We start from the raw sequence: 23,084 nt of genomic DNA, 5'->3' as shown, positions 1-23,084 counted from the left end.
GTAAGGCACCCAAGCAAACACTCGTGTGGCAAGATAGCAAAAGCGAGGCTAACGCTAACATAGTGCGTGAAAAAGCCCCACAAAAACACAAAAAGAGTGCAAGTAGCACCATACGCCCATACATACCAAAGTGTCCACAAAAGCCACCAAAGATAAAAACGAGTGCAAGTGCCAACATATACAAGAGAGAAAAGCTTTTAAGCAAAGAGAGATAGGAGAAGAGAGGCCGCGTGTGAATCTTGTTGTCTCTTCCTTTGCAACCAAAGCTTTGCCTCTCCTTGTGTTAGTGTGACACCGAGCAACTATACATACACTTTTCCGCTCGTTCCTTGGTTGCACTAACCCCGCTTATCTCGTGTGTGAGTTCCACATTTTTTTTCCGTGTTTATAGTGATCGCACTTTGACATTTGGATTTTTGGACCTCATCCACTTTTAACAACATACTTGATCTTGGATTTGTCTTTTGGCTTTCCACAACACTCGCCTAACACCATATTTGCTAGCTTTTGCGTGTGGTTTTGCGTGTGTCCCCGATACACTTGATCTTACTTTCGGCTTGGTTGATTGCCTCAATACTATCTTACCTTGGTAAGAGTGCGAGGTAGTCTCCTTCCACTAACACATACAACATAGTTCTTGTTCTTCCATCATGGATAGGAGTGGAGATGAAACAAGGGATGGAGAAGTCCTTCGGAGCACCGAGAGGTTGGCGACTCAACACAACCTATGGATTCAACGCCAAGAGTTCAAGGAGCAACTATCACTCTTCGAGACTCGCATCGATGAACAATATGAAGAAGTGGCTCACAACTTCTCCACGGTGAACCAAGATTTGGCTCTCCTCCGTGAAGCTACGGACAACTTGAATGGCCAAATGGCGGCCAATGATGCGAACATGGAGCGACGCATGGACAACCTCGAGCGCGCCATCACCAACTTGGGTCGTCATCGCCGACACCGCTCTACTTCATCATCATCAAGCTCGTCACAAGATTACTATTCTCATGGCCACCGTTCGTCATCAAGCTCCTCCTCAAGGCATGAAGACCATCACCGTCCTCATCGACCACATGCTCGCCAAGAAGACTCTCGCTCTAACTCAAGGAGAGGTGAATTCCATCGCCATGCTCGTCCTCATGAACGACTTCCACAAGAACAAGCTCCTCACCAAGATCGTCATCAAGCGGCTCGCCATGAACACCATGGGTATGACGACCATCCCCAAGACAACATCCATCACAACATGGCGCCACATGGTGATGCTCCCGCCCAAGGTCGTCAAGAGCAACCAAGGCGTGATCTCCGGAATCATCCTCGCCATGACCAAAGGGGCCGAGGGCAACCACAACATGATCAAGATGAGAGGGCCATGATTGGGCAACGCCAACAACCTCGCCAAGACCCGCAACAACTTCCTCACCATGAGCCAAGTGAAGCTAGTGTTCACCTCCAACGCCAACCCAATGCTATGGTTGGTCGTGGAAGACCTCCTCCACCACCTCAAGTCGCAAGAGATGAAGGCATCCGTCCTCGCCGCCGCAACATGGAAGATGAAGAGAATATGTATGGAAAGCTCAAGTTCAATATGCCCAAGTTCAAGGGTGAAGACGATGCCGAGGCCTACCTCTCATGGGCACTCAAGGTTGACAAGATCTTCCGCATCCATAACTATTCCGGTGCCAAGAAAGTAGCCATGGCCTCCCTCGAGTTTGAAGATTATGCCAACACTTGGTGGGAACAAGTTGTCACTCTTAGGGAAGAAAAGGGTGATCCACCAATTGATACTTGGGAAGACATGAAGGAGGAAATGCAAGCCCGCTTTGTCCCTACACACTACAAGACCGATCTCTTCAACAAGCTACAAAAGTTGAAGCAAGGCACCAAGTCCGTTGAGGAATTCTTCAAGGAGATGGAGTTAACCATGATGAGAGCAAACATCCAAGAGTCCGAGAACCAAACCATCGCTAGGTTCTTCAATGGCCTCAACTACCCCATCAAGAAGATTGTGGAGTTCCAACCATACTCCAACATGGTTGAGTTGGTTCACCAAGCTTCCAAGGCCGAGCGTCAAGTGAATGAGGACATCAAGTACTCCAAGTCCAAGCAATACTTCGCCTCCAAGCTTGCTACATCAACTCCTACAACAAGTGTCAAGCCATCCGCATCCTCTACACCTTCCAAGCAACCTTCCATACAAAGTCGCATGAAGCAAACGGTATCCTCCACCGCCTCCTCTAAGGCCTCTACGGGACCCTCCAATGTCACTTGTTTCAAGTGTGGCACCCAAGGCCACAAATCCTTTGAGTGCAAGAACACCAAGGTCATGATCACTATGGAGAATGGTGATATAGAGACGCTAAGTGAAGGTGAATATGAAGCCCTAGTGCAAGCCGCGGTTGCTAATGAGGAAGACTATGATGAAGAAAGTGGAGAAGACCCCCTCTTATGCACACATGATCCAAGCCCTTCTCTTGTGGTCACTCGAGTGCTCACCACTCAACCCCAAGCTATGGAAGACCAAAGATGCAACATCTTCCAAACGCGTGCCGGCATTGGTGGCAAGTCTATCAAGGTCATCATCGATGGTGGGAGTTGCCACAACTTGGCAAGCACCGAGCTATGTGAGAAGCTCAACCTCACGCTTCGCAAGCATCCTCATCCCTACCATGTCCAATGGTTGAGTGACAAGGGCAATGTCAAGATTCAACACACCGTCACCGTCAACTTCAAGATAGGACCCTATGAAGACACCGTCGAGTGTGACGTGGTGCCTATGACCGTGTGCCACATGTTGCTTGGCCGCCCATGGCAATTTGACAAGAAGGCCGTACATGATGGGTTCTCCAATGCATACACCTTCAAGGTCAAGGACAAGAAGTTCGAGCTTCGCCCAATGACTCCTAGCCAAATCATCGCCGACAATGCGAAGGCTTTAGCGAGGGCACAACACCACATCCACCATAGTGAGTTGAGAGGAGAGGGAGCGACCCACCAAAAAGAGAGTGAGCGCCACCACCCACATATGAGTGAGAGAAAGAGTGTCCTCCTAACCACCAAAAGCGAGTGGAGAGAAGTGAAAGACAACCCATCCACCACCATACACTACGTGCTCATTTGCAAGGGCCTCTCGGCGGAGACTAATGACTTAACCAACATTCCTTCGTCTTTGTTGTCTCTTTTGAAGGAGTTCCAAGATGTCTTCCCCGACGAGCTACCACATGGACTACCACCGCTTCGGGGCATCGAGCATCGCATCGACCTCATACCCGGCGCTCCACTACCAAACCGCGCCGCCTACCGCACCAACCCCGAGGACACCAAGGAGATCCAACGCCAAATTCAAGACCTCCTCGCTAAAGGGTATGTCCGAGAAAGCCTTAGCCCTTGTGCCGTTCCCGTTATTCTTGTGCCTAAACCGGATGAGACGCAACGGATGTGTATGGATTGCCGCCCTATCAATGCCATTACCGTCCGTTATCGACATCCCATTCCGCGTTTAGATGATATGTTGGATGAATTGAGTGGTGCCACGATTTTCTCTAAGATTGATTTGCGTAGTGGCTACCACCAAATCCGCATGGCAATTGGTGATGAATGGAAGACGGCATTCAAGACCAAACTTGGTCTCTATGAATGGCTCGTCATGCCGTTTGGTCTTTCAAATGCTCCTTCCACTTTCATGCGTCTTATGAATCAAATCTTGCGACCTCTTATTGGAAAGAGCGTGGTTGTCTACTTTGATGATATTCTCATCTATAGCAAAAATCTCGAGGACCATGTTCAACATGTGAGAGAAGTCTTATGCATCTTGCGCCACGAGAAGCTCTTTGCCAACCTTCCAAAATGCCATTTCGCTCAAAACAAGTTGGTTTTTCTTGGTTTTGTGGTTTCCGCCAACGGGATAGAAGTTGATTCTTCCAAAGTTGAGGCCATCCACAATTGGCCCACTCCCACAAATGTCGGCCAAGTGAGAAGCTTCCATGGTCTTGCCGGATTTTACCGCCGTTTTGTGAAAGATTTCAGCACCATTGCTTGCCCTCTAAACGAACTTACCAAAAAGAATGTTCCGTTCGTTTGGGGCAAAGCACAACAACAAGCTTTTGATGAATTGAAAAAGAGACTCACCGAGGCACCATTACTTGCTCTTCCCGACTTTTCCAAAACATTTGAAATCGAATGCGATGCGAGTGGACTTGGAATCGGTGGTGTCCTCATGCAAAATGGAAAACCTGTGGCATACTATAGCGAGAAGTTGGATGGCGCACGCCTCAACTATCCTATATATGACAAGGAGCTTTATGCTTTAGTTCGTGTTCTTGAAGTTTGGCAACATTACCTTTGGCCAAAAGAGTTTGTCATCCACTCGGATCATGAGTCATTGAAATATTTGAAAAGTCAACACAATTTGAACAAGCGACATGCTAAGTGGGTTGAGTTCATAGAGTCCTTCCCTTATGTAATCAAATACAAAAAGGGCAAGGAAAATGTGGTTGCGGATGCACTTTCCCGCAAGATTACTCTTCTACTCACCCGCTTGGAGTTTCACATTTTGGGTCTTGAGGAGATCAAGGAACTTTACCCTTCCGACGCTTTCTTTGGTCCAATCTTTGCCAAGTGTTCCGTGGACCACGGATTTGATGATTTCTATTTGCATGATGGCTACTTGTTTAAAGCTAACAAGATTTGCATTCCCGAGTCTTCTCTTCGTAAGTTGCTTTTGCAAGAGTCACATGGAGGTGGTCTCATGGGTCACTTTGGACGAGAGAAGACATATGCCATGCTATCAACCCACTACTATTGGCCAAGAATGTACCGCGACGTGGAACGCCTTTGCCGCCGGTGTACAACATGCTTACAAGCTAAGTCTACTTCCAATCCATATGGTCTTTACATGCCTTTGCCCATTCCATATGCACCTTGGTCGGACATAAGCATGGACTTTGTACTTGGCTTACCTCGCACCAAACATGGTCATGATTCAATATTTGTGGTAGTGGATAGGTTCTCTAAAATGGCTCATTTCATACCATGTCATAAGAGCGATGATGCTTCACACATTGCTTCGTTGTTTTTCAGGGAAGTGGTTCGCCTACATGGGATACCGGCAAGCATCGTGTCGGATCGAGACGTCAAGTTCATGAGTTACCTATGGAAGTCGCTCATGGCGAAGTTTGGAGTGAAGCTCTTGTTCTCATCATCCTCGCACCCTCAAACCGATGGACAAACCGAAGTGGTCAATCGAAGCCTCTCCACACTCCTCCGCACACTTGTGAAGACAAATTTGAAGTCATGGGAAGATTGCCTACCCCACGCGGAGTTCGCCTACAATCGAGCCAAGCACTCCACAACCGCAAGGAGTCCCTTCATGGTCGTCTACGGATTCGAACCTCCAACGGCACTCGACATCCTCCCACTACCTCTTCATGAAAGAACGAACATGGACTTCGACGAGCGCACCACCGCCATCAAGAAGCTACATGAAGAGACAAGAGCAACCATACAAGAGCATGTACTTCGCCAAGCTAACCGCCTCAACGCCAAGAAGAAGGAACGCGTGTTTGAAGAAGGAGACCTCGTGTGGATCCACCTACGGAAAGAAAGGTTCCCGCAAGAACGCAACTCCAAGCTCAAGCCAAGAGGAGATGGGCCTTTCAAGGTCCTCAAGCGCATCAACAACAACGCCTACGTCATCGACATACCAACATCAAAGTACTTGGTGAGCAACACCTTCAACGTCTCGGATCTTTCACCCTATCATGGAGATGAGGAGGAACAAGAGTCGAGGACGACTCTCTCCCAAGGGGGGGGAGATGATGCGGGGTGGCCTTCGGTCACCTCCTCACCAAGACCAACAAGTCCCCCAAGTGGACCCATGACTCGTGCTCGAGCCAAAGCAATACATGACAAGGTTAACTCGCTCCTCACTACCCTCGACCTAGATACCCCATTGGATGGAATGCTACCTCATGCCGAGACACTTTGTGTGATTAGGTACATGGAGCACCAAGGCCCCGGAAAGGATGAGACGTCATGGTCAAGGGAAGGAGAGGAGCAGCAGAACCTGGAGATGAACATGGAGCCGAAGCCGACGTCGCCCGAAGAGCGCCAAGGAAGAAAAGGACGCTGGCCGGTCACAGGCCCGGTCAGACCGGCCCCAGGACCGGACGCCCCGGTCACAGGCCCGGTCAACCGGGCGCAAACCGGACCAGCTCCCTCGTACCGGACGACGACCGGACCCAGGACCGGATTCTTCGCAGAAGCCCGGTTGGCGACCGGTCGACCGGACCCATGACCGGATGGCCCGGTCACAGGCCCGGTCAGACCGGACCCCTGACCGGACAGCCCGGTTCCAGGCCCGGTCTGACCGGACGGCCAACCGGATCCGACGGGATTTCCCCACCAAAATGCTTTGACTTATCCCTTCGCGTACCTGTTCGCCCTTGCTGGCTGTGTGTGCCTATTTAAGTAGCTGGGACCCCTCCTTTATTCCTCAGACTTGTTTAGAACTCAAACCTAACTTTGAGCTTAGTCTCCCTTGGGTATCATCCCTCTGTAATCAAGGCACCTTGGTTGTTGACTTTGAATTTGTGGAGTGAGATTCTAGTACTTGCTACTCTCTCTCCCTCCCCAAGTTCATCCTCTCCAATCCCAATCTCTCTCCGGGAATTCTGCCTCGTGCCTCTTCCACGGAGATTCTATTGGCGTGGTCCATCGAGCCACGGAGGTAAGCATCGGGTGTATCGGGTTGGTGTGCGTGCGTGAGTCTCGGAGTTCATCGTGTTCTTCATCCCCTCGCGTTTTCCCATCTCACCCGCTCGGTTTCGAAGTCAATCCGCAAGATCGGGCCACACACGGGGTCTTAGACCACATCACCCTACTTGGCCAATGGAGCTACATATGAAGATCGAGGACCTCCACGATGGCATCATCATGTGGATCATCAAGAGCGTCCCCAACATATTCGGCATCGACACACTTCTCCGAGCTCCACAAGGCGCCATCATGAGAGTGCCTATGCACAAGATCATCGACATCACGGACATCATATGGAGCATCAAGAGCGCCCCCAACATGAGCCATCACCTAGGCAAGGCAAGGACCGTCATCGACTCACACCATCTCATGATCGTCGTCGGCCACCACCACCTCATGTTCTACATCGACATCCGCCCACACATGATCTTCGACGACACCACTCAAGACATGGTGATGAGGCAAGAAGACGAGAGCCTCGACATGAAGACCTTCCTCATAAGGCGACTTCTACCTCTTGCGCCACCACCACAATGGCCCCTACCTCGTCATATGCCTATGGACTCCGATGCTACAAGTGCAAGCAACAAGGCCACCTTCCACGGGAATGTCCCAATCTCCTATGTGAGGTGTGCAAGGCCAAGGGTCACGTGGCATGGCAATGCACAACGCCAAGCGCCAAGAAGCTCTACTTCGATGAGCTCAATGCACAAGTCTCCAAGATGCCACCACTTGAGGACGACTTGGGAGGCGATGGAGTTGAGCATGGTGAGCATGGGATTTTCCCTTCACCTACGGAGGCGCATGGAGTTGAGATGGTTGAGCATGGGAAGTTCCCTTCAACCAAGGAGGCGCATGGAGATGAGCAAGTCGAACCTACTCCTACATGCTTGATTGATGAGTTGGTACCAATCCCATGTGAGCATGAGAGCCACTTAGCCCACTTGAGTGAGAGTGCTAGTGAGTTGAGTGACTTCCACCCCATATGTGAGTTTGAGTGCTTCCATTTGGAGAACATGAGTGATACACAAAGTTCCACGGAGGACGAGTTCCCGCTCATGGAGAAGATGTACATGGTGCATGAAGACGATGATATCTCACCATGCTTGCTCCAAGATGGACATGTCGACCACATGGATCCTCCTACTTCCACAACACCTACATCACATGAGTCGGCCTTCAAAGGTAACAACATAGGTGTTGATGATGCCATGATCCCACTAGTGGACATGATGACTTATGAGAGCATGCATGATCTTGATGACACATTTGCTACGTCACTTGATTCTTTCATATTCCCATGTGATGCTTTGCTTCCTAACATTGTTGATCATGTGGAGTTGATTGATTGTGATACCATGAACATGCCATGCTATGAAAGTTTCATATTTTCCCCGCTTGCTTGTAATGATAATGATTATGATCATGCTTGTGTTGTGACACCCTTGATGAACACTTGCTCTTTCCATAGGGTTGTCGACAACCATGATGACATTAGTTTTCACATGCTTTGCCCACAATGTTTACACCATTCCATGATCCTTGCATCCAAGATTATGAACAATTGCTCTTTCTTATGCTTGGTATGCAAGAATGCTTATTTCATTGTCCATGAGATGGCCCCCATAGCCTTCTCTATTTTTGATGATCATGAGTCACCACATGCCATGAATGCACCTTCTTGCCATATGCACCATCGCCATGCATTTCATACTATCTTGCTTGACACTAATGGTGATGTGCACACGACATGGAACATCATGATGGATGATGTATTCATCTACCATGCACACACGCTTTTTGTCTTGTTTCTTCCATGTGTAGGTACACGGACGACCACTTCCACCGCTACGGAGCATGATCTCACGAAACGCGCAATTGAGAGCTACCCCATCAAGGACCTAACCCGCGGGACTCACACCAAAGGGTATGTTTCCCAACGCCTTCGCCATCGTGTGTTTCCAACATGTCTTGACGAGTTTCCGGTTTGGTCCAATTCCTCGTCACCTCTTTTGTTTCTTTCGCAACATATCTTGACATATCTTGTTGGCACAATGGTTGTTGTATGTTTTGATGAGATCATCATACACTCCGAGAATCTCAAGGACCATGTCATACATGTGAGAGAAACCTTATGCACCTTGTGCCACAAGTTACACAAAAAGTTGCTCTCCTTTGGATTTCTCATTTCATCTTTGGCAATTGCAATGGATTCTTTGACACTTGAGGATACCCATACTCGGCTCACGCCAACCATACTTTCCCAAGCTAGAAGTCTCCATAGCTTTGCCATTGCACATAACAATTTTGCCCCAAATTTTGCCGCCGATACTTGCCTTTTGATTGTTCCATTTGTGTGGGACAATGCTACACATCGCATTTTGACACTTTTACATACACAAATTTTTGCCCCACCAAATTTTGGATACACCGACACTCTTTCGGTAACCATTTTTGCCACATGCCTCTTGGAGAAACGACTTGATGCTTCGTTTTTGATTGAGAGCCTCTTGTTCACCGGTCACCAAGTTGGCATCCACAAGCTTTCCTTTTGCAAGTTGTTTTTCCCCTTGTTCTTCTTCGACCGAGACTTGGCCCCTCCACCACTACATGGGAGACACGGTATGGACTACAACAAAGACGCCTGCACTACGACGAGCTTCCCTAAGGACACAAGGGCACCTATACAAGTCCTGCCCGTCTACCTCATCGGTGAGGAGGAGCAAGAGTCGAGGACGACTCTTCCCCAAGGGGGGGGAGATGATGCGGGGTGGCCTTTGGACACCTACGCCTCAAGACCAACAATGGAAGCCCCGCCTATCGTCGACACTACACCATGGCCAAGGAGTCCCCCAAGTGGACCAACAACACAAAACCCCACCATATATGTCAAGGTGAACTCTTTCCTCTCTATGGTCAATCTCAACACCAACTTGAATGGCATGCTACCTCATGCCTATCATCATTGTGTCTATAGGTGCCGACATCGACAAGGACCAAGAGAGAAGGAACTCCCATGGTGCAAGGAAGAAGGAAGAAGAAGAAGGGAAGAAGAGGAGAAGGAAGATGAAGAAGAGGAGGGAGGAACAGGCCGCCCAGTCCAGAGGCCGGTCAGACCGGGCCACAGACCGGACAGGCCGGCGCAGAGCCCGGTCAGACCGGGCCACAGACCGGACAGGCCGGCGCAGAGCCCGGTCAGACCGGGCCACAGACCGGGCGCACCCAGCATCGCACCGGAAGCCAACCGGACGGAATCTGCGAGGATTCCGGTTTGCGGCCGGTCGACCGGACCAGTGACCGGACCACCCGGTCCACAGCCCGGTCTGACCGGCCCCAAACCGGATCCGTCGGGTTTGACCCAACCACTTGTACCTTTTCGACCCAGGTCGCCTTGTATGCCTATATAAGACCCCAGCTCGCCCCCATAGCTGGTTAGACAAGATTTAGGCTTAAACATGACTTTGAGCTTTGTCTCCCTAGGGTTTCATCCCCTTTGTATCAAGGCACCCCATGTTGGATGATTGGATCTATGTGAGTGAGATTCTAGTGTAGCCCACTCTCTCTCCCTCACCTACCTCCATCCTCAACACCGATCTCTCACTCCGGGATTCTACTTCGAGTCTCTCCCGTGGTGATTCTATTGGCGTGGTCCATCGAGCCACGAGGGTAAGTATCGATTGTATCGGGTTGGTGTGCGTTGTGTTCTTCGCGTTCTTCGTGTTCTTCCGCCTCTCCCTCTCTTTCCCCTTTGATTCTTGGGTCATTCGCAAGATCGGGCCACACACGGGGTCTTAGACCTTAACAGTTTGGGTTCACCTAAGGAAAGAAAGGTTCCCTCAAGAACGCAACTCCAAGCTCAAGCCAAGAGGAGATGGGCCTTTCAAGGTACTCAAGCGCATCAACAACAACGCCTACGTCATCGACATACCCACATCCAAGTACTTGGTGAGCAATACTTTCAACATCTCGGACCTCTCCCCACATCATGGAGATGAGGAGGAACAAGAGTCGAGGACGACTCTCTCCCAAGGGGGGGGAGATGATGTAGCCCCGCTCACCAACGACTCTACATCAAGGCCAACAAGTCCCCCAAGTGGACCAATGACAAGGGCTCGAGTTAAAGCTCTACATGACAAGGTGAACTCGCTCCTCACTTCCCTCGACCTAGATACCCCATTGGATGGAATGCTACCTCATGCCGAAACCCTTTGTGTCATTAGGTACGTGGAGCATCAAGATCACGGAGAGGACGTTACGCCATGGTCAAGGGAAGGAGAGGAGCAGCTGATCGAGAAGACGTACACGGAGCTGGACCCGAAGTCGCCCGAAGAGCGCAAGGAAGAGGAGACGGACGGCCGGTCAGAACCCGGATCGACCGGGCTCTCGACCGGGCCACCGGCGCAGAAGCTTGATCGGCCGGCCGCTGACCGGGCCGCCGGATCACAACCGGGCTACCAACCGGTGCCATCCGGACAACATCCCGGGGCCTCGGGACCTCGTCCGGTCGGCGCCCGGTCACAGGCCCGGATCCGGACCGGACCACCCGGCCACAGGCCCGGTCTGACCGGATCCCTGACCGGCCGCCCGGTCACAGACCCGGTCTGACCGGATCCCTGACCGGCCTGCACGACTTAAGTTATAATTTCGGCCCAAACTTACCTTTTCGGCCTGTGTCGCCTTGTAAGACTATATAAGCACCCCAAGCACCCCCTTAGCTCTTTAGACTTGTTTAGAACTCAAACCTACCTTTGAGCTTAGTCTCCCTTGGGTATCATCCCTCTGTAATCAAGGCACCTTGGTTGTTGACTTTGAATTTGTGGAGTGAGATTCTAGTACTTGTTACTCTCTCTCCCTCCCCAAGTTCATCCTCTCCAATCCCAATCTCTCTCCGGGAATTCTGCCTCGTGCCTCTTCCACGGAGATTCTATTGGCGTGGTCCATCGAGCCACGGAGGTAAGCATCGGGTGTATCGGGTTGGTGTGCGTGCGTGAGTCTCGGAGTTCATCGTGTTCTTCGTCCCCCTCGCGTTTTCCCATCTCTCCCGCTTGGTTTCGAAGTCAATCCGCAAGATCGGGCCACACACGGGGTCTTAGACCACATCAATCCTAGTCCTCATCGACCACATGCTCGTCAAGAAGACTCTCGCTCTAACTCAAGGAGAGGTGAATTCCATCGCCATGCTCGTCCTCATGAACGACCTCCACAAGAACAAGCTCCTCACCAAGATCGTCATCAAGCGGCTCGCCATGCCCACCATGGGTATGACGACCATCCTCAAGACAACGTCCTCCACAACATGGCGCCACATGCACCCGCACAAGGTCGTCAAGAGCAACCAAGGCGTGATCTCCGGAATCATCCTCGCCATGACCAAAGGGGCCGAGGGCAACCACAACATGATCAAGATGAGAGGGCCATAATTGGGCAACGCCAACAACCTCGCCAAGACCCGCAACAACATCCTCAACATGAGCCAAGTGAAGCTAGTGTTCACCTACAACGCCAACCCAATGCTATGGTTGGTCGTGGAAGACCTCCTCCACCACCTCAAGTCGCAAGAGATGAAGGCATCCGTCCTCGCCGCCGCAACATGGAAGATGAAGAGAATATGTATGGAAAGCTTAAGTTCAACATGCCCAAATTCAAGGGTGAAGAAGACGCCGAGGCCTACCTTTCATGGGCACTCAAGGTTGACAAGATCTTCCGCATCCATAACTACTCCGGTGCCAAGAAAGTAGCCATGGCCTCGCTCGAGTTTGAAGATTATGCCAACACTTGGTGGGAACAAGTTGTCACTCTTAGGGAAGAAAGGGGTGATCCTCCCATTGATACTTGGGAAGACATGAAGGAGGAAATGCAAGCCCGCTTTGTCCCTACACACTACAAGACCGATCTCTTCAACAAGCTACAAAAGTTGAAGCAAGGCACCAAGACCGTTGAGGAATTCTTCAAGGAGATGGAGTTAACCATGATGAGAGCAAACATCCAAGAGTCCGAGAACCAAACCATCGCTAGGTTCTTCAATGGCCTCAACTACCCTATCAAGAAGATTGTGGAGTTCCAACAATACTCCAACATGGTTGAGTTGGTTCACCAAGCTTCCAAGGCCGAGCGTCAAGTGAATGAGGACATCAAGTACTCGAAGTCCAAGCAATACTTCGCCTCCAAGCTTGCCACATCAACACCTACAACAAGTGTCAAGCCATCCGCATCCTCTACACCTTCCAAGCAACCTTCCATACAAAGTCGCATGAAGCAAACGGTCTCCTCCACCGCCTCCTCTAAGGCCTCTACGGGACCCTCCAATGTCACTTGCTTCAAGTGTGGCACCCAAGGCCACAAGTCCTTTGAGTGCAAGAACACCAAGGTCATGATCACTATGGAGAATGGTGATATAGAGACGCTAAGTGAAGGTGAATATGAAGCCCTAGTGCAAGCCGCGGTTGCTAATGAGGAAGACTATGATGAAGAAAGTGGAGAAGACCCTCTCTTATGCACACATGATCCAAGCCCTTCTCTTGTGGTCACTCGAGTGCTCACCACTCAACCCCAAGCTATGGAAGACCAAAGATGCAACATCTTCCAAACGCGTGCCGGCATTGGTGGCAAGTCTATCAAGGTCATCATCGATGGTGGGAGTTGCCACAACTTGGCAAGCACCGAGCTATGTGAGAAGCTCAACCTCACGCTTCGCAAGCATCCTCATCCCTACCATGTCCAATGGTTGAGTGACAAGGGCAATGTCAAGATTCAACACACCGTCACCGTCAACTTCAAGATAGGACCCTATGAAGACACCGTCGAGTGTGACGTGGTGCCTATGACCGTGTGCCACATGTTGCTTGGCCGCCCATGGCAATTTGACAAGAAGGCCATACATGATGGTTTCTCCAATGCATACACCTTCAAGGTCAAGGACAAGAAGTTCGAGCTTCGCCCAATGACTCCTAGCCAAATCATCGCCGACAATGCGAAGGCTTTAGCGAGGGCACAACACCACATCCACCATAGTGAGTTGAGAGGAGAGGGAGCGACCCACCAAAAAGAGAGTGAGCGCCACCACCCACATATGAGTGAGAGAAAGAGTGTCCTCCTAACCACCAAAAGCGAGTGGAGAGAAGTGAAAGACAACCCATCCACCACCATACACTACGTGCTCATTTGCAAGGGCCTCTCGGCGGAGACTAATGACTTAACCAACATTCCTTCGTCTTTGTTGTCTCTTTTGAAGGAGTTCCAAGACGTCTTCCCCGACGAGCTACCACATGGACTACCACCGCTCCACTACCAAACCGCGCCGCTTACCGCACCAACCCCGAGGATACCAAGGAGATCCAACGACAAATTCAAGACCTCCTCGCTAAAGGGTATGTCCGAGAAAGCCTTAGCCCTTGTGCCCTTCCCGTCATTCTTGTGCCTAAACCGGATGAGACGCAACGGATGTGTATGGTTTGCCGCCCTATCAATGCCATTACCGTCCGTTATCGACATCCCATTCCGCGTTTAGATGATATGTTGGATGAATTGAGTGGTGCCACGATTTTCTCTAAGATTGATTTGCGTAGTGGCTACCACCAAATTCGCATGGCAATTGGTGATGAATGGAAGACGGCATTCAAGACCAAGCTTGGTCTCTATGAATGGCTCGTCATGCCGTTTGGTCTTTCCAATGCTCCTTCCACTTTCATGCGTCTTATGAATCACATCTTGCGACCTCTCATTGGCAAGAGTGTGGTTGTGTACTTTGATGACATTCTCATCTATAGCAAAAATCTCGAGGACCATGTTCAACATGTGAGAGAAGTCTTATGCATCTTGCGCCACTTGAAGCTTTTTGCCAACCTTCCAAAATGCCATTTCGCTCAAAACAAATTGGTTTTTCTTGGTTTTGTGGTTTCCGCCAACGGGATTGAAGTTGATTCTTCCAAAGTTGAGGCCATCCACAATTGGCCCACTCCCACAAATGTTGGTCAAGTGAGAAGCTTCCATGGTCTTGCCGGATTTTACCGCCGTTTTGTGAAAGATTTCAGCACCATTGCTTGCCCTTTAAACGAACTTACAAAAAAGAATGTTCCGTTCGTTTGGGGCAAAGCACAACAAAAAGCTTTTGATGAATTGAAAAAGAGACTCACCGAGGCACCATTACTTGCTCTTCCCGACTTTTCCAAAACATTTGAGATCGAATGCGATGCGAGTGGACTTGGAATCGGTGGTGTCCTCATGCAAAATGGAAAACCCGTGGCATACTATAGCGAGAAGTTGGATGGCGCACGCCTCAACTATCCTATATATGACAAGGAGCTTTATGCTTTGGTTCGTGTTCTTGAAGTTTGGCAACATTACCTTTGGCCAAAAGAGTTTGTCATCCACTCGGATCATGAGTCCTTGAAATATTTGAAAAGTCAACACAATTTGAACAAGCGACATGCTAAGTGGGTTGAGTTCATAGAGTCCTTCCCTTATGTAATCAAATACAAAAAGGGCAAGGAAAATGTGGTTGCGGATGCACTTTCCCGCAAGATTACTCTCCTACTCACCCGCTTGGAGTTTCACATTTTGGGTCTTGAGGAGATCAAAGAACTTTACCCTTCCGATTCTTTCTTTGGACCAATCTTTGAAAAGTGTTCCATTGACCGAGGTTTTGATGATTTCTACTTGCATGATGGCTACTTGTTTAAAGCTAACAAAGTTTGCATACCCGAGTCTTCTCTTCGTAAGTTGCTTTTGCAAGAGTCACATGGAGGTGGCCTCATGGGTCATTTTGGACGCGACAAGACTCTTTCGATGCTATCCACACACTACTATTGGCCACGCATGAAGCGAGACGTGGAGCGCCTTTGCAACCGTTGCACAACGTGCTTACAAGCTAAGTCAACGTCCAACCCTCATGGTCTTTACATACCTTTACCCATTCCATATGCACCTTGGTCGGATATAAGCATGGACTTTGTGTTAGGCTTACCAAGAACAAAGCATGGGCATGATTCAATCTTTGTGGTAGTGGATAGGTTCTCTAAAATGGCACATTTCATACCATGTCATAAGAGCGATGATGCTTCACACATTGCTTCGTTGTTTTTCAGGGAAGTGGTTCGCCTACATGGGATACCGGCAAGCATTGTGTCGGATCGAGACGTCAAGTTCATGAGTTACCTATGGAAGTCGCTCATGGCGAAGTTTGGAGTGAAGCTCTTGTTCTCATCATCCTCGCACCCTCAAACCGATGGACAAACCGAAGTGGTCAATCGAAGCCTCTCCACACTCCTCCGCACACTTGTGAAGACAAATTTGAAGTCATGGGAAGATTGCCTACCCCACGCGGAGTTCGCCTACAATCGAGCCAAGCACTCCACAACCGCAAGGAGTCCCTTCATGGTCGTCTACGGATTCGAACCTCCAACGGCACTCGACATCCTTCCACTACCTCTTCATGAAAGAACGAACATGGACTTCGACGAGCGCACCACCGCCATCAAGAAACTACATGAAGAGACAAGAGCAACCATACAAGAGCATGTACTTCGCCAAGCTACCCGCCTCAACGCCAAGAAAAAGGAACGCGTGTTTGAAGAAGGAGACCTCGTGTGGATCCACCTAAGGAAAGAAAGGTTCCCGCAAGAACGCAACTCCAAGCTCAAGCCAAGAGGAGATGGGCCTTTCAAGGTCCTCAAGCGCATCAACAACAACGCCTACGTCATCGACATACCAACATCCAAGTACTTGGTGAGCAATACTTTCAACATCTCGGACCTCTCCCCACATCATGGAGATGAGGAGGAACAAGAGTCGAGGACGACTCTCTCCCAAGGGGGGGGAGATGATGTAGCCCCGCTCGCCAACGACACTACATCAAGGCCAACAAGTCCCCCAAGTGGACCCATGACACGGGCTCGAGCCAAAGCAATACATGACAAGGTGAACTCGCTCCTCACTACCCTCGACCTAGATACCCCATTGGATGGAATGCTACCTCATGCCGAGACACTTTGTGTGATTAGGTATATGGAGCACCAAGGCCCCGGAGAGGATGAGACGTCATGGTCAAGGGAAGGAGAGGAGCAGCAGAACCTGGAGATGAACATGGAGCCGAAGCCGACGTCGCCCGAAGAGCGCCAAGGAAGAAAAGGACGCTGGCCGGTCCAGGACCCGGTCAGACCGGCCCCACGACCGGACGCCTTGATCGAGACCCGGTCAACCGGACGCAACCCGGGCCAGCTCCCTCGTACCGGACGACGACCGGACCCAGGACCGGATTCTTCGCAGAATCCCGGTTGGCGACCGGTCGACCGGACCCAGGACCGGACAGCCCGGTCACAGGCCCGGTCAGACCGGACCCCTGACCGGACAGCCCGGTCCCAGGCCCGGTCTGACCGGACGCCCAACCGGATCCGACGGGAATACCCCACCATACTGCTTTGACTTATCCATTCGCGTACCTGTTCGCCCTTGCTGGCTGTGCTTGCCTATTTAAGTAGCTGGGACCCCTCCTTTACTCTTTAGACTTGTTTAGAACTCAAACCTACCTTTGAGCTTAGTCTCCCTTGGGTATCATCCCTCTGTAATCAAGGCACCTTGGTTGTTGACTTTGAACTTGTGGAGTGAGATTCTAGTACTTGTTACTCTCTCTCCCTCCCCAAGCTCATCCTCTCCAATCCCAATCTCTCTCCGGGAATTCTGCCTCGTGCCTCTTCCACGGAGATTCTATTGGCGTGGTCCATCGAGCCACGGAGGTAAGCATCGGGTGTATCGGGTTGGTGTGCGTGCGTGAGTCTCGGAGTTCATCGCGTTCTTCGTCCCCTTCGCGTTTTCCCATCTCTCCCGCTTGGTTTCGAAGTCAATCCGCAAGATCGGGCCACACACGGGGTCTTAGACCACATCACCTAGTGCAAGCCGCCGTTGCTAATGAGGAAGACTATGATGAAGAAAGTGGAGAAGACCCTCTCTTATGCACACATGATCCAAGCCCTTCTCTTGTGGTCACTCGAGTGCTCACCACTCAACCCCAAGCTATGGAAGACCAAAGATGCAACATCTTCCAAACGCGTGCCGGCATTGGTGGCAAGTCTATCAAGGTCATCATCGACGGTGGGAGTTGCCACAACTTGGCAAGCACCGAGCTATGTGAGAAGCTCAACCTCACGCTTCGCAAGCATCCTCATCCATACCATGTCCAATGGTTGAGCGACAAGGGCAATGTCAAGATTCAACACACCGTCACCGTCAACTTCAAGATAGGACCCTATGAAGACACCGTCGAGTGTGACGTGGTGCCTATGACCGTGTGCCACATGTTGCTTGGCCGCCCATGGCAATTTGACAAGAAGGCCATACATGATGGTTTCTCCAATGCATACACCTTCAAGGTCAAGGACAAGAAGTTCGAGCTTCGCCCAATGACTCCTAGCCAAATCATCGCCGACAATGCGAAGGCTTTAGCGAGGGCACAACACCACATCCACCATAGTGAGTTGAGAGGAGAGGGAGCTACCCACCAAAAAGAGAGTGAGCGCCACCACCCACATATGAGTGAGAGAAAGAGTGTCCTCCTAACCACCAAAAGCGAGTGGAGAGAAGTGAAAGACAACCCATCCACCACCATACACTACGTGCTCATTTGCAAGGGCCTCGCGGAGGAGACTAATGACTTAACCAACATTCCTTCGTCTTTGTTGTCTCTTTTGAAGGAGTTCCAAGACGTCTTCCCCGACGAGCTACCTCATGGACTACCACCGCTTCGGGGCATCGAGCATCGCATCGACCTCATACCCGGCGCTCCCCTACCAAACCGTGCCGACTACCGCACCAACCCCGAAGACACCAAGGAGATACAACGACAAATACAAGACCTCCTCGCTAAAGGGTACGTCCGAGAAAGCCTTAGCCCTTGTGCCGTGCCCGTCATTCTTGTGCCTAAACCGGATGAGACGCAACGGATGTGTATGGATTGCCGCCCTATCAATGCCATTACCGTCCGTTATCGACATCCCATTCCGCGTTTAGATGACATGCTTGATGAATTGAGTGGTGCCACCATTTTCTCTAAGATTGATTTTCGTAGTGGCTACCACCAAATTCGCATGGCAATTGGTGATGAATGGAAGACGGCATTCAAGACCAAGCTTGGTCTCTATGAATGGCTCGTCATGCCGTTTGGTCTTTCCAATGCTCCTTCCACTTTCATGCGTCTTATGAATCACATTTTGCGACCTCTCATTGGCAAGAGCGTGGTTGTCTACTTTGATGATATTCTCATCTATAGCAAAAATCTCGAGGACCATGTTCAACATGTGAGAGAAGTCTTATGCATCTTGCGCCACGAGAAGCTCTTTGCCAACCTTCCAAAATGCCATTTCGCTCAAAACAAATTGGTTTTTCTTGGTTTTGTGGTTTCCGCCAACGGGATTGAAGTTGATTCTTCCAAAGTTGAGGCCATCCACAATTGGCCCACTCCCACAAATGTTGGTCAAGTGAGAAGCTTCCATGGACTTGCCGGATTTTACCGCCGCTTTGTGAAAGATTTCAGCACCATTGCTTGCCCTTTAAACGAGCTTACAAAAAAGAATGTTCCGTTCGTTTGGGGCAAAGCACAACAAAAAGCTTTTGATGAATTGAAAAAGAGACTCACCGAGGCACCATTACTTGCTCTTCCCGATTTTGCCAAAACATTTGAGATCGAATGCGATGCGAGTGGCCTTGGAATCGGTGGTGTTCTCATGCAAAATGGAAAACCCGTGGCATACTATAGCGAGAAGTTGGATGGCGCACGCCTCAACTATCCTATATATGACAAGGAGCTTTATGCTTTGGTTCGTGTTCTTGAAGTTTGGCAACACTACCTTTGGCCAAAAGAGTTTGTTATCCATTCGGATCATGAGTCCTTGAAGTATTTGAAAAGTCAACACAATTTGAACAAGAGACATGCTAAGTGGGTTGAGTTCATAGAGTCCTTCCCTTATGTAATCAAATACAAAAAGGGCAAGGAAAATGTGGTTGCGGATGCACTTTCCCGCAAGATTACTCTTCTACTCACCCGCTTGGAGTTTCACATTTTGGGTCTTGAGGAGATCGAAGAACTTTACCCTTCCGACGCTTTCTTTGGTCCAATCTTTGCCAAGTGTTCCATTGACCGCGGATTTGATGATTTCTATTTGCATGATGGCTACTTGTTTAAAGCTAACAAGATTTGCATTCCCGAGTCTTCTCTTCGTAAGTTGCTTTTGCAAGAGTCACATGGAGGTGGTCTCATGGGTCACTTTGGACGAGAGAAGACATATGCCATGCTCTCAACCCACTACTATTGGCCAAGAATGTACCGCGACGTGGAACGCCTTTGTCGCCGGTGTACAACATGCTTACAAGCTAAGTCTACTTCCAATCCCTATGGTCTCTACATACCTTTACCCATTCCATATGCACCTTGGTCGGACATAAGCATGGACTTTGTACTTGGCTTACCACGCACAAAACATGGTCATGACTCAATATTTGTGGTAGTGGATAGGTTCTCTAAAATGGCTCATTTCATACCATGTCATAAGAGCGATGATGCTTCACACATTGCTTCGTTGTTTTTCAGGGAAGTGGTTCGCCTACACGGAATACCGGCAAGCATTGTGTCGGATCGAGACGTCAAGTTCATGAGTTACCTATGGAAGTCGCTCATGGCAAAGTTTGGAGTGAAGCTCTTGTTCTCATCATCCTCGCACCCTCAAACCGATGGACAAACCGAAGTGGTCAATCGAAGCCTCTCCACACTCCTCCGCACACTTGTGAAGACAAATTTGAAGTCATGGGAAGATTGCCTACCCCACGCGGAGTTCGCCTACAATCGAGCCAAGCACTCCACAACCGCAAGGAGTCCCTTCATGGTCGTCTACGGATTCGAACCTCCAACGGCACTCGACATCCTCCCACTACCTCTTCATGAAAGAACGAACATGGACTTCGACGAGCGCACCACCGCCATGAAGAAACTACATGAAGAGACAAGAGCAACCATACAAGAGCATGTTCTTCGCCAAGCTAACCGCCTCAACGCCAAGAAAAAGGAACGCGTGTTTGAAGAAGGAGACCTCGTTTGGATCCACCTAAGGAAAGAAAGGTTTCCGCAAGAACGCAACTCCAAGCTCAAGCCAAGAGGAGATGGTCCTTTCAAGGTCCTCAAGCGCATCAACAACAACGCCTACGTCATCGACATACCAACATCCAAGTACTTGGTGAGCAACACTTTCAACATCTCGGATCTCTCACCCTATCATGGAGATGAGGAGGAACAAGAGTCGAGGACGACTCTCTCCCAAGGGGGGGGAGATGATGCGGGGTGGCCTTCGGACACCTCCTCACCAAGACCAACAAGTCCCCCAAGCGGACCAATGACAAGGGCTCGAGCCAAAGCGATACATGACAAGGTGAACTCGCTCCTCACCACCCTTGACCTTGATACCCCTTTGGATGGATTGCTACCTCATGCCGACGTGCTATGTGTCATTAGGTACAAGGCGCACCAAGACCCCGGAGAGGACGAGACATCATGGTCAAGGGAAGGAGAGGAGCCGAGGACCCTGGAGAGGAACCGGACGCCGACGCCGACGGCGCCCGCAGAGCGCCCACCAAGAGAAGGACGCTGGCCGGTCCCGAGCCCGGCCAGACCGGACCCACGACCGGCCGCCCCGGCCACCGGCCCGGTCAACCGGGCGCAAACCGCGCCAACTCCCTCGTCCCGGACGACGACCGGACCAGGACCGGACTCTTCGCAGAATCCGGTTGGCGGCGGTCGGCCAGGACCCATGACCGGACAGCCAGTCCACAGGCCCGATCAGACCGGACCCCTGACCGGACAGCCCGGTCCAGCCCGGCTCGACCGGACGCCCAACCGGATCCGACGGGAATACCCCACCAAACTGCCTTGACTTATCCATTCGCGTACCTGTTCGCCCTTGCTGGCTGTGCTTGCCTATTTAAGTAGCTGGGACCCCTCCTTTACTTGGCAGACTTGTTTAGACCTCAAACCTAACTTTGAGCTTAGTCTCCCTTGGGTATCATCCCTCTGTAATCAAGGCAACCCTTGTGGATGTATGGATTTGGTAGTGTGAGATTCTAGTGTTTTACACTCTCTCTCCCACTCCTTGATTCGTCCTTCCCACCGGTCTCTCCTCTCGGAATTCTACCTCGAGTCTCTTCCGGGCGGATTCTATTGGCACGGTCCATCGAGCCGTGAGGGTAAGCATCGATTGTATCGGGTTGGTGTGCGTGGATCTTCGTGTGTTCTTCGTGTTCTTAGTGTTCTTCCGCCTCTCCCCCTCTTTCCCCCTTGATTCCTTGGGTCATTCGCGAGATCGGGCCACAATCGGGGTCTCAGACCACATCACTCGCTGGTCAGGCTGATCGTGCATCCGCAAGATCAGTAACTCCCGTAGATTATCCTAGCGATTGCATTGGCGCACGAGCTTTGCACGTGTAGTCGGATCGTCAAGCACGAACTCCACCAACAAATCGACATTATCCACGTCTCATCGAAAGATCGGCCATCTTTGCCCTATCAAAGGGCGAACAGGTACGCGAATGGATAAGTCAAGGCAGTTTGGTGGGGTATTCCCGTCGGATCCGGTTGGGCGTCCGGTCAGACCGGCCTATGACCGGGCTGTCCGGTCAGGGGTCCGGTCTGACCGGGCCTGTGACCGGCCTGTCCGGTCATGGGTCCGGTCGACCGGCCGCCAACCGGGATTCTGCGAAGAGTCCGGTCCTGGGTCCGGTCGGCGTCCGGTACGAGGGAGTTGGCCCGGTTTGCGCCCGGTTGACCGGGCCTGTGGCCCGGGCGTCCGGTCGTGGGTCCGGTCTGACCGGGCTCTGGACCGGCCAGCGTCCTTCTCTTCCTTGGCGCTCTTCGGGCGATGTCGGCTTCAGCTTCATGTTCATCTCCAGGTTCCTCTGCTCCTCTCCTTCCTTTGACCATGATGTCTCGTCCTCTCCGGGGTCTTGGTGCGCCTTGTACCTAATGACACATAGCACGTCGGCATGAGGTAGCAATCCATCCAAAGGGGTATCAAGGTCAAGGGTGGTGAGGAGCGAGTTCACCTTGTCATGTATCGCTTTGGCTCGAGCCCTTGTCATTGGTCCGCTTGGGGGACTTGTTGGTCTTGGTGAGGAGGTGTCCGAAGGCCACCCCGCATCAGTTCTCATGCAAAATGGAAAACCCGTGGCATACTATAGCGAGAAGTTGGATGGCGCACGCCTCAACTATCCTATATATGACAAGGAGATTTATGCTTTGGTTCGTGTTCTTGAAGTTTGGCAACATTACCTTTGGCCAAAAGAGTTTGTCATCCACTCG

This window comes from Lolium perenne, chromosome 5, assembly GCF_019359855.2.
Source record: "Lolium perenne isolate Kyuss_39 chromosome 5, Kyuss_2.0, whole genome shotgun sequence".
NCBI lineage: Eukaryota > Viridiplantae > Streptophyta > Magnoliopsida > Poales > Poaceae > Lolium > Lolium perenne.
This window is presented reverse-complemented; position numbering follows the sequence as displayed.